At 40.7% G+C, this 13,468-nt stretch overlaps 1 protein-coding gene across 2 annotated transcripts in view; it reads right to left on the bottom strand.

Moving 5' to 3' along the window:
* Positions 1–11,165, bottom strand: part of LOC106582757 (caM kinase-like vesicle-associated protein) — a 46,270-nt gene extending 35,105 nt beyond the window's left edge. Inside the window, exon 1 of one of the 2 annotated variants that reach the window (XM_014166148.2) lies at positions 10,846–11,165. The gene's annotated coding sequence lies outside the window, so the exon portion shown is untranslated. Of the gene's footprint in view, positions 1–5,043; positions 5,283–10,845 lie in introns of those variants that run through there. The other variant, XM_014166147.2, reaches the window with a different exon arrangement.
* Between the last annotated feature and the right edge of the window lie 2,303 nt (positions 11,166–13,468).

Genomic DNA, 13,468 nt, shown 5'->3' with positions numbered 1-13,468 from the left:
ATGTCTGTGGTTCTATGTATAGTTAATTGGGGTTGGACTCCCAATTGAAGGCAGGTGTGTTGAGTTGCCTTTGATTGGGAGTCCTATATAGTAGGGTGTGTTTGTCTTTGTGTTTTGTGGGTAGTTGTTTTTGCACTGTGTTTGGTATAGCCTGCAAGACTGTTGTACTGTTGTGTTTCTTGTTTTTTCCCCATGTATGCTTTATTCTAAAGTAATTAAAAGATGAGCATCCACATTCCCGCTGCGTATTGGTCCTCCCTTCAACAAAACGACATTTTCTGTGACAGTTACACACTTACCAGGTTTCCATCCAACCTTTTTATGCGAGTAAAGTACATGTTGGATAAAAAATGTCACGACAGGCTTGATGGAAACAGCAAATTTGTCGGTAAACTTTCCAAATGACGACAAAACAAAATACGCTATACAAGGTTGGGTCTTTTTGTGTCTGTAAAATGTATTATGTGAGAAATGGCGGTGGAAACATCTTTATGAGCAAATAATAGAGAAAATAACGAAGTAGGATTTGTTTTGTGGTCCTCCCACTACGACTTGGGAAAGCATGCTGTTTATTAGGCTACACATGAAATAAGTTATGATGAACTTCACAGGGTGGCGAAAGTGCACTGTGATGAGTTTGATTCTCCTTTTCAATAAATATTAAGGGTCTTATTCTGGTGACATGATGGTTGATGCTTGGCTGCCATTTGACAAATACAATTGGACTATGGCATTGTCGAATACTCGTTTCTGATTGGCTTGAAGGGCATTCTAGCGTGTGCATTAGTTCCCTATAATGCACGGTATATCAGCACAGTAGAATAACAATGACTATAGTTCTATGTTCGAGCTTCTTTTGAAAGCAAAACACGAATTGAAAACATTATTGACGTTGTTGAATTCGATTTTCATAATAGCAAGCTAGGACTGATGGTTTGGTTAGCTAAACTAGCAAGTCTGTTTGTTTGGTTACCAAGGTAACTACTGAAGCTTTCTAGTAAACTTGCTAGCTACTTCAGTGAATGTTGAACAAATTTCTACTGGCAAATTAACACATTTCAAGTGGCAGCTATGTTAAATTATAGCCATGGTATAAAAGGGATAATCAATTCGGGGCTCTATGTGAGTTATTTTTATGTGAACTACGTCATCACACACAGCTTTTTATCCGCAACAAGTCAATTTGATGGAAATATATCTCTGGTGGGAAAATGCCCATGTTGTTTTTATGAAGATTTTAGAATATTCGCATGAAAATCTGTCACCAATTGGATGGAAACCTATAGTTCTTCAAAGAATCTCCGTTACAGTAATATCAACTGTCTGGTTCAGGGTCTGTTTAGGACTATAATTCAGGGTGCAACAATCAGTAAACTACACCATAAACAAATGCTAAATGTATATGTATTGTGGCAGATGGCAGGGAGAGGTGATGGAAGTGGTTATTGAGAGGAAATATCTTGCAGGTCGCTGGCTCCACCCCTGAGCCTTATATGGACTTCCTTCCCCGGCGAGGCTGTAGCTCGTTAAGCCAGGAATGCTTGGGGATAAAGGAGGGAGCAGCCTGCAGAAAGGGGCAGCAGAGGAGCGAACCTAGAGAGTGAGAAGCAACAGCAATATGTGTGAGATTACCCGTTGTGACCTGGACTGTCGGACTACCCGCCATGTGTACCGGACCAGATTGGCTGAGGACCCGAGTAAGGATTACCCCAAGAAAACAGAACGGACAAAGAGAACAGCTTGTGGACTGTGAAGTAATTGGCGAATTCCCCCTTCTTCCCCAGTGTACAAAAAACCCTAATAAACTTCCCATTTGCATTCTATTTGTGCTACTGGTGCAAGTTTTGTTAATGAACTTGGTGACGTGGAAACCCCACACCCTTGAGCCTGCTACAGTATATTGAGATTTATCATCAAATAATCAACATAACTTGCAATACACATGCTGTATAGTAGTCCATGTTTTTTTTTTAGCATGGGTTTACATGCAATCTCCTTACTCTGATTCAAATTCTTTTGACTATACTTTAAATGCCCTGATGTGTCACTAATTTCAGCTTTGACAACAGCTGGTCAATTAGATATGGGGATGCGCAAGGAATAGCGGGAAACAACGCAATTGCGGCATGACACATTCTCAGTATGCGAAAATACAGTGTTTTATAGTATTCACATTTAAAAAAAATCAAGTATGGGTTAAATGCCAGGATGTTATACTCATTTTGGCTCTTCCTCTAGTAGATTGGAAGGGGTGGGCTGTGAGTGATAGGACCTAGTTCTCTTCAGGTAGCCAAACAACAAAACGTGAGTACTGAATTGGGAAGATGCCTAAAAGCAAAGCTTCTGCGGTGGTATTCAAATGTAGGCTAAATAGTTTTGTTCTACTTAAAATTATCACTAGTAGGCCTATTGCATCGCAGCAGAAGTCTTAAAAAAAAAGTTTTCTCATTGACAAGTATTTCTTGTTCTCTTGCCCTTTGTCAGAGCTTTTAAACTAAATACTAAACCATCTTTTGATTTCTAATTGTGTCGGCACCGGGGACTCGAAATGTGGATGCTTTATTGATGTCATGTTAATCAGGCTTTTTGATTTTAACACATGGATTGTTTTACATTTGTAGGCTAGGATACCTATTTAATCTATGGATCAAGCATTAGCAGTCATTCTGATCTCGTTCCCAATGATCAGTGCTTTAGTGTATTATGTTGCTGTCCAGCGTTTCTGATTTGTATGTAGCCTTTTGATTTGAACATTTGAACACTTCTGGCTATTTTAATTTATATATGTTACAGAACTTTGGTTTCACTAAATATGTTGAAATGAAACTAAATAATCTGTTTCTTTCTTTAGTACTTTTGAAATAGGATAGGTAGATTACATGGCCTACAGTACAGGTAGAATGTGGTAGTCTGGCTATAAACAGCCTATGTAGGCCTATAACTCCATTCCTATTCAATTCAGAGTTTAGAGAAATCCATCGAATTGGAAATGAGCTATTATCAGGCTGGTTAATGTGATGTTTGTCTGTTGAATTTGGAAATATCCACCTGCACTCGGCCCCGCCCCACCTACTCAGCCAGTCAAGAGCTGCTACTGCGTTGTGGCCGTAGCATACTGCATACTTTTTACTAAACGGTTCGTGCTAAATAATATGTGACGATGAGTACATAGTACGCAGTTTAAGTATGTTGTTCTCTGGTATGGGTATTTGGACACAGCCAGTCTTTATCTGAGAGTAATGGCTTGGGAGCTACAGAGACTTCAAATCTTTACCGCAGATATCGTGATGGAGTAATAAGGTGTCATGAACTGTACAGTTGGGTGATCCTTGACTGGCTGTTTCAGTAGCTCATTTCATACTCTCTCATAATACTGTAAGTACCATACAATAACCAGGAAAATTATTCTCCCCAGTCTTTTTTTAACCTTTATTTAACTAGGCAAGTCAGTTAACAACAAATTCTTATTTTCAATGACGGCCTAGGAACAGTGGGTTAACTACCTTGTTCAGGGGCAGAACAACATATTTTCACCTTGTCAGCTCGGGGATTCAATCTTGCAACCTTTTGGTTACTGGTCCAACGCTCTAACCACTAGGCTACCTGCCGTCTGACGCAGGCATGGCCCTGATGCCTGATCCCTGGCACGAGTCTGGGGCCCACGAAGGTTAAGGCTTATGAAGCACTAGTGACAGGGGGGAGATGGTCATGCACAACCTCAAGCTAGGAAACAGATGTTGCCTTTTGGAACGGTAAGACCATCACTGTGTATTATCCCCGCTTAGAGGAATTTGATTAAATCAACCTCAATACAGACTAGATTTTGTATAAAACAGATAAAACACAAACATATATCGTTGCCAGAGGTGAAAGTAAGCCGGTACGGTCTGGTACAGCATCCTGGAAAAATAAATAGTGGCGTTACGCTGTACCGGAAAAACGTGAGCCTATCACAATAACACAAAATGCCAAGAAAACCGTTGGCTATTACACAATTATTTAACTTTACCGCATGTCAGCCGCATAAAAAATGAGCGAATTGACTTGAACCTGGATGGTATACGTACGCTCCAAATTGCAGTGTGGTTCTATTAGAACAATTACATTTTGACAAGGTGGAGATGAGTGGCTGATACCGAGATGCGTGCGGACAGCAGTGGAATCATCAATTCAGGCTACAAGTATCATTACAATACACTTTTAGGTTTTGTAACAGATGTCTCTTTCTATTCATGAAATTGTGGGTGCACAGTGCACTGTTTGGATGCTGGAATTATTTGATGAACGGACGAACGTGCGCAGGTAGCCTACAGGAGCGCTTTTTTTGAAATGATTGACAATCAGATGAAAACATCACGACTGGTTGTGTTTATGCCACATTAAAAGATAACAGATGTCAGAAGTCCTATGACAAATCTTTACTAGGTCTACTAGGCACACAGAGATCATATGAAATGAATAGGGATTCTATATGTAATTCGATGATTACATCTATACGCTATAATTGTTTTTATCTATGTGACACATAGGGAGTCCCATACCGGTAAGAAATTAAATCTACTTTCACCCCTGAATTTTAGTGATGGGGGAAAAATCGATACAGTTACATATCGGGATATTCTTTTCGATTATATATATTGCAATCTTATTTTCCCTGTAGTTGGCTGTACCTGCACCAAAACTCCAGTATTTTTCCTTTACATATTTTTCTCCATCTTCTTTTTAAATAAGGAGACAATTTGTTTCCAGATATTTTATTTCCATGACTGATCAAAACTAATTTTCTCATGGCTCTCTCTTGTCCCTCTGCAGCAGACATATGGTGAGTAATATGTATTAAATCGCAATACATATAGAATCGTGGGAATCACAAAAATTACCTAAGTATCGTGATAATATCATATCGTGAGGTCCAATTCCCAGCCATACTGATCGTTGCCATCAGCACCTAGGACAACAGATTCCACAACAGAACTGCAAGGGAATCGGAAAACTACATGAAATCACTGGTGAGAACAGCTGAGATAGCTTGGCTCTTCTTACCTGTTTTATCTGGCTGTTGATAGGATTGAAGAGGAAAGACGTAGGTCCCTCTTCACCTTGTGTTCCAGCTTCTGACTTATTTGGTTATGAGTTGGACATATTTTTTCCTATTCTTCTTCTTCACGCTTCACTGCCTAATCTGACCATTCTGTTCTGTTGTTTGTTGCCTTGGATACCAAGTCCTACATAAGCGTCATGGTACAGTGCTGTGCCTTTAGAATGCTACCAGCAGCATCACATGCGAGCGGATGGTGGGGGGTGAGGGGGGGGGGGGAGTATAGACGCATTCCCCATCCACACTGTGTTGTGCAGGAACAGAGCTAAATTTAGTGGCTGGCTAGGGTCATGCTCACCTCACTGGGTTTATTGACGCAAAACAAACGGATGTTTCGTCTTGCATCAAAAGATCAATATAGAAGATCCTTCATGGAATGATCTTAGTACCTTCAAATAGACTGTGTTTGTAATGAGAACAGTACCCGTCGGCCTACAACCCAGTAGAAAAGGGGTTTTCATCTGCGTGCACGTGAAGCATGACGTGACCACTTTTTCTTCACTCATTTACACTTTTTTTCTTGTTGACTGTTTTTCACATTACTGTAAACACGCAATACCCGTAAAATATATACAACAAGGACACTAATTAGTTAGTGTGGTTTAACCTTATCAGACTAGGTTCTATGGAAGGCAAACGGATAGGGTTCTGTAATCATCTGTCACATCTCTCTGTAGTCATCCAATCAATGACTAGTTGAAGATTGACATACAGTATCTAGCAAAATTACATGATGGATCAAGCGGGAGTGAAATATTAATTCATGCTCTAATTTAAAGTTCTCCTTCAAGTTGAGATTTTTGTAGATGCAGTCATGTACTCGGATCTACTCGGATCTCTGCAACACTTTCAGTAGGATGTGAGGATTTTCTTTGACAGCAGTGCTTACTCACATTTTATTGCTTGTAAAAATGGGCTTTACTCTTGTGTTCTTTGATTGGCGAATGACCTATTTTCTCAAAATGGTATTTGAGTGCTCTCCGGCCTCTTCACTGTGTGAATGGGACTTCTATAAACTAATCCCATTGCTTTACGCGGATCCCTTGTTTTTCCGGATTTTCCCCTCAGGTAAAGCAATGTACTGACATTTGAATGTACTGACATCTCCTCTAAGTAAATATTATTTTCACACACACACACACACACACACACACACACACACACACACACACACACACACACACACACACACACACACACACACACACACACACACACACACACACACACACTAATAACCCAAAAGATGCTTCCCAGAAGAAGTTGTTATTACAGGCGGTTGGCAACATTACTTAAATAATACATTATGATTTCCATGGCTTTATTAATTGTCACCCATGGGAATATGGTTCTTACTGACCTTTGCAGTGGTTTCATTATACTCAGTGGGGAAATGTGAATTTCCCTTTCCCTTACAAATGGATTGCTTCCTTTCATTTTCTCTGCTTGAGTCTGTGCAGCGGCATGCTGTATGTAGATGCTGCATTAGTAGACTGACTAAACCCTAATGAAACCATACTTTCCCTCCCTCTCTTGGTTTTCCTCAGAGGACTGTCTATTTGTTAAGCCAGAGTGGAGGGGTGAAAGAGATTTCTACTTTGCAATTCACATTAGGCTACATACTTGCTTTAACCTTCGTTGTGGCTGGCAATGCTACATTCTTGGTCCGCAGCTCAAATTGACCGTAAATATCACAGTAGCCACTAGCCAGTAATCACAAACTATTTACACTGAACAAAAATATAAATACAACATGTAAAGTGTTGGTCCCATGTTTCATAAGCTGAAATAAAAGATCCCAGACATTTTCCATATGCACAGAAAGCTTATTCTCTCAAATGTTTTAACAAATTTGTTTACATCCCTGTTGGTGAACATTTCTCCTTAGCCAAGATAATCCATCCACCTGACAGGTGTGGCATATCAAGAAGCTGATTAAACAGCATGATCATTACACAGGTACACCTTGTGCTGGGGACAATAAAAAAGGTAACTTTAAAATGTGCAGTTTTGTCACACAACACAATGCCACAGATGTCTCAAGTTTTGAGGGAGCGTATAATTGGAATGCTGACTGCAGGAATGTCCACCAGAGCTGTTGTCAGATAAATGTATGTTAATTTCTCTACCATAAGCCGCCTCCAATGTTGTTATAGAGAATTCCGTTCAACCAGCCTCACAACCGCAGACCACGTGTAACCACGCCAGCCCAGGACGTCCATATCTGGGTTCTTCACCTGCAGTATCATCTGAGACCAGCCACCCGGACAGTTGATGAAACTGTGGGCATGTATAACCAAATAATTTTTGCACAAACTGTCAGAAACCGTCTCAGGGAAGCTCATCTGCGTGCACGTCGTCCTCACCAGGGTCTTGACCTGACTGCAGTTTGGCGTCGTAACCGACTTCAGTGGGCTAATGCTCACCTTCGATGGACACTGCTGGAGAAGTGTGCTCTTCATGGATGAATCCCGGTTTCAACTCCTCTACCAGGCTGATGGCAGACAGCGTGTGTGGTGTGTTGTGGGCGATCGGTTTGCTGATGTCAACGCTGTGTCAACAGAGTGACCCATGGTGGGGTTATGGTATGGGCAGGCATAAGCTATGGACAACAAACAGTGCAGTCAAGCAACAAAAACAACACTGTTTCTTTTTTTGGGGGGGTGACATCAATATGGCCAGCAGTTTTTATCGACACAAGACAATTCAATAGAAGCGGACCATAGCAGGCAATTGTCACAACCATTTTCAATGTGAACTTTCTACATGTCGACAACAACAACAAAAAAATCACTGGACAAGTTAATGGAGACATAGGTCTGATTTGCTGGGCTATTTCCTTCACCTTTGACCCCATCAAGAGCAGCTTTTCTGCTGAAGTAATTATACACTTAATCTGCCATCTCATGGGAGATGCAACAGAAAAAATACGTAGAAGGAGGCCAGATATACGGGGATATACAAATCAGTTTCTTTCTGGTTGTCACGTTCGTCGTACTGAGTGGACCAAAGTGCAGCGGGAATGTGAATACACATCTTCTTTATTATGAAGAAAACCAAAATAAACACTTAATACAAAACAACGACGAAAAACAGTCCTGTGAGGCACACAGCTACACACGGAACAACTACCCACAAAAACCCATGGAAAAACACCCCTACTAAATAGGACCTTCAATTAGAGGCAACGAGGAACAGTTGCCTCCAATTGAAGGTCAACCCAAAAACTAAACATAGAAATAGAAAAACTAGAATTAACATAGAAATATACTAACATAGAACATTAACCAAAAAAAAACGAAACACATAAAACAAACACCCCCTACCACGTCCTGACCAAACTACAATAACAAATAACCCCTTTACTGGTCAGGATGTGACACTGGTAATACTTTCATAAATAAAAGCAATGGCTTATATGACTGTAAAGACATGTCCAGACTGTACATGTTTAACAATTATTCTGTATTTTGTGATTTCTGTCCCTCTTGAAAAGATCTGCATCCCCAAGAGCGCTTAACCTGAGGTAACGCATTCCTTAATTTTACCTGACGTGGCTCCACCTCTCTCAGAACAAGGTCTGTTGCCCATCATATGTCACAAAGAAGGACATGCCAACCCACATCCAGTCATTCTATACGGTCAATTTGAATGTGAGCCAACACAAAGGCCATTTGTCCAGTCGGTGTCCTCTGTTTCAGACAATATTTACACCCTTTGACAGCCATCAATTCAAGTAGAGCCAAGTAGAGAGGCAGGTGTCCTTGCAGGACCACCAACAGCATCCTAAATGACTTCTTTCCTTAATCCTAATTTAGGACATTGTGTTATCCCAAGATGATTTACAAACACAGGGCTCCACTTAGCTGGGCAGAGAGAGAATGTGTAATGTAAAATGTAGATGTTTTGCGGTTGAAAATATAGCTGACATATGTAAAGAGAGTGAACAGCTGATGCGAGAGTCCATCCTTGGAACTTGCGAATCAAAGGCGGGTGCCTAACTACCCATGCCACAAAACTACAACGCATACACTGCTTTCAATTGGGTAATTGTGGAGGTAGGGTTTCGACATCATTAAATAGAGCGGTGGTAATTCACACCTGTGACTGCTATAGGCTGCTACCGGAGATTTTGGTAGTACGTTAACTTTCAGAGATATAGCTTTTACATTGTATTTTTATCAGAAAAAAACAACAGCCTCTCTCCTCTCTTCTCGTGTCTGATACATGAAGCTTTCCAGGCTTCAATTAAGAATTTAATGTTTCATAATGTCGGTTGGATGCAAAATAAAAACACACCACGACCCCAACACAGGTGTCATGGAAACCAACGCAAAACATGCTACATAAACATGAAATATCCTCCACTGACAGTCCAGAGTGTTATGAAGTCTGTAAACCTGGATAAAAAATACCATTCTCCTACATGCCAGGTGCTTCTGCACTTCAGTCTTTCCATACAGCCGCAACAACACTAGAAACTCTTTTAAACAGGGTTAGTGATAAGCAATGGTTCCATCCAAGCCACAGTCAGCAAGCAATCAGCAAACTCAGTGCTAGTTAGAAAAGAGAAGTGCGAGTGTTACTGCAAGAAAGGCTCTGCCAAGGCCATTAGCTTTCACAGCCTGTCAGGCATATCAGGGCCCATTATCATCCCTAAAGAATGCATGCCGTGCCCAGCTTCACACAGAGGGAGCAGGGCATGATCGCTGGGCTAAGACCCAGACTAATATACATATTTTACTCATGTAAATCTACCCTGAGACCCATATCACTTACCAGAATAATCATTATTCCTCCTGGGTCTGAGGGTGCTGCCTGATACCCCAAAGGGAGGTATCGCTATAACAAACGCAATTTGACTCCTTTTAGACAGTAAAATCACTTGAGAGTTGAACAACGTAATTAGCTGCACCACAAGATAAGGTGAGAGGGTTGTAGTAGCTGCCATCCTACTATGACTCGGGGAAGGAAAGCGTGCACAATGCAAGTAACATGGTAACATGATAAACAATGTAATTTCCAATTGTCATACATTGTTAATGGATTTAGCATCACATGTATTTTTCAATAGTCAATCTGCAATAAAATTTTACGATATTTTTATGAAATTAAGTACACCAATTCCTGACTTATTTTAAAATTCTATTTTATTATGTTATACAATGATTGGAAACATCTCAGACAATTTTGGGCAAAGCCATATGAAAAAAGTTTGCCATCAGGTGTTTACAGTAAATGGAATTGTTACAATACTTTCTGAAATTAACCATTTTTGTAATGTAAAGCCAGTTAACCTTTGAGGGGGGTACAACAGGCCCACAATTTCCGAAACCTGCAACGTGAAGAATGTCCATTAAGAAAGGTATTCACATATAGTCAGTGGTGTAAAGTACTTAAGTAAAAATACTTTCAAGTACTACTTAATTCGTTTTTGGGGGTAACTGTACTTTACTTTACTATTTATATTTTTTACAACTTTTACTTTTACTTCACTACATTCCTAAAGAATTCCTACTTTACTTTTTACTGGCTGATTTACACTCTTACTTAAGTCATTTTCTATTAAGGTATCTTTACTTTTACTCAAGTATAACAATTGGGTACATTTTCAACCATTGCATTTAGTGATAACCTGTCTTATATATTTTCCAAAACAGAAGGCCCCCAGAAAATGTGTGGGATATCTTAGGTTACATCTCACGTTTTAATAAGTCCAATTTGCAAATTGCATGCTGCTCACTCACCTGAAATTAGCTCTGTAAAAATTGTGTCCGTTTTTTTCCCAGTTCTTTCTTTCTTTAGCCTACGCGTGCTTTGTTGCAGAAAGAATGTGATAAGAGCTTGGTTTTCCTGGGTTGGTTAGCAGTGGAGACTTATTCCCTGTGAGATAAAAGAGATAGATCCTCGCTCATCTGCTCCGTCAAAGCTTCTTAAAGAGAGCAACACAGAGGAGGAAGGATGTGCATCGATAGTAGGCTGCTCTAAATACCATCAACAACATCCAGGCAAGGAAGGTGTGGAGTATGAGCATATGAGTGTGCAAATATATTGAGCGCGTTTGAGTGGGTAAGGCTAAAGTGTTTATCATAGTCCAAAACGTGTACCTGTATGCACAGCAGCGTGGTAGAAAATTGGTCTGTTGGCTTTCAGACTTTTCACATTTTCTGTCAACACATTGAAATGAATAGAGGACGGGTAGCGGAGCCGCGTTGGTTGGGCATTGTGGGGAGATGCGCGTTTCGGCTGTATGTCTGATGGTGGTCTCAGAGCCGTGTAGCTATGTCACAATGGGACCCCTGACGATCACAACTGACTAGATGAAAGTCAAGGAGTGAAGTCGGGGGAGGTGGATCTGCAACAGCCGAAAGTCGGATACTAATGTGGTTTTCCAACAGCAAGGATCAGATCAACTTGGCGGTGTTGCCATTGTTTATAAACGTTTTTCTTTATAATGTCGAAATAAACATGTCCCCAACCCCAATATCGCACACTCACAAACTGAAATCATATTTGTGTACATTGTATAATCATTTAGTGAGAGAGAGCCTTCTCATATATCACATTAGTTTGTATCCACTGTAAGAATCGTGGCAAAGTTGGTTCCTGTTTCAAGTCATGTCTTTGGTCACGTTCGTGTGGGTCAAACAGAAACACCCAAATGATTGGTTGACAATAGAGCCTCCAACAATGCAGGTGATGGCTGCAGATGAAGTTGGTGAAGAGCAACTGCAGAAACTTGTAGTTGACTGAAGTCATGATCACATGATTTTTGCAAAGTTAATGCAGTCAACATGTTGGCGCAAGTCTGACTATTTTTATCCCTATAATGCAACACCTTGAAAAGCGGTGACACTTGACAAAGGTGATCCCCTCGAAAGCATTCATTTATCAAGGCTAATGGTAGCCTATGTTATGGAACCCCTGAAGGGACACGTAGAAAAGGAAAAAAGCGAATTATTTTGTGTTCCCTAGCAAAAAGTTAGCTAGCTGGTAACCTCGTCCCCAGGCTATTGCACACAGCGCATTTTGATGGAAGTCTCTGGGAACGAGATTAGCTAGCTACCTTACCTTCACAACCAAGAGGTCATAGAGGAACAGCCTTAGGTAAGTGTCCTTTTGTCTTGTAATTTCACATCTGAGAGGTGAATTGAAACAATTAGCTAGCATGATTATATCATTTATAGCACAGCCAACTAGCTAGCTTGCTAGCTAGCAAGCTATATGAGTGATGCACTGAAATTAGCTAATGTCGAGGGGATCACAATAGTTGTTAGCTATGGCTATACTCATATCAAGAACAAGGAAGACCCTATCTGAGAAGCATGACTGATCGAGCATTCTACTCAGTGCATTGTCAATGAGCACTGAATTCATCAAAAGTGCATTACAGTGGCTTGGAAATACAATTACATTTCAAAGGGAGCCAAGCTGTTTTTGATTACCTTTGTTTGCTAATGACAACATCATCGGTCTAAAGTACATTGACAAAATGATAATGATGGCAAAGTTGTTTCCTTCTAAACAATTACCTACTTTAGCAATGCCATAGTATATCCAGGCCACCATAGATGAATTTAGATTAAGCAGTCTTTAGCCTCTGCCTACACACAATACCCCTTAATGAAAAAGCAAAAACAGGTTTTTAGACACGTTGCAAAAAAACAAAACAGAAATACCTTATTTACATAAGTATTCAGACCCTTTGCTATGGGATTCAAAATAGAGCTCAGGAGCACCCTGTTTACATTGATCATCCTTGAGATGTTTCTACAACTTGGAGTCCACCTGTGGTAAATTCAATTGATTGGACATGATTTGGAATGGCACACACCTGTCTAAATAAGGTCCCACAGTTGACAATGCATGTCAGAGCAAAAACCAAGCCATGAGGTCAAAGGAATTGTCCGTAGAGCTCCCAGACAGGACTGTGTCGAGGCACAGATCTTGGGAAGGGCACGAAGAACACAGTGGCCTCCATCTTTCTTAAATGGAAGAAGTTTGGAACCACCAAGATTCTTCCTAGAGCTGGCCACCCGGCCAAACTGAAAAATCGGGGGAGAAGGGCATTGGTCAGGGAGGTGACCAAGAACGCAGTGGTCACTCTGACAGTGCTCCAGAGTTCCTCTTTGGAGATGGGAGAACCTTCCAGAAGGAAAACCATCTCTTCAGTACTCCACCAATCAGGCCTTTATGGTAGAGTGGCCAGGTGGAAGCCACTCCTCAGTAAAAGGCACATGACAGCCCAGCTTGGAGTTTTCCAAAAGCCACCTAAACAAGATTCTCTGGTCTGATGAAACCAAGATTGAATTCTGTGGCCTGAATGCCAAGCATCACGTCTGGAAAAACGTGACACCATTCCTACGGTGA

The sequence above is a fragment of the Salmo salar genome, chromosome ssa22, assembly GCF_905237065.1.
Source record: "Salmo salar chromosome ssa22, Ssal_v3.1, whole genome shotgun sequence".
Lineage (NCBI taxonomy): Eukaryota > Metazoa > Chordata > Actinopteri > Salmoniformes > Salmonidae > Salmo > Salmo salar.
Note: the sequence above shows the minus strand (reverse complement) of the source record. Positions and strands in the feature narration are given on the sequence as shown.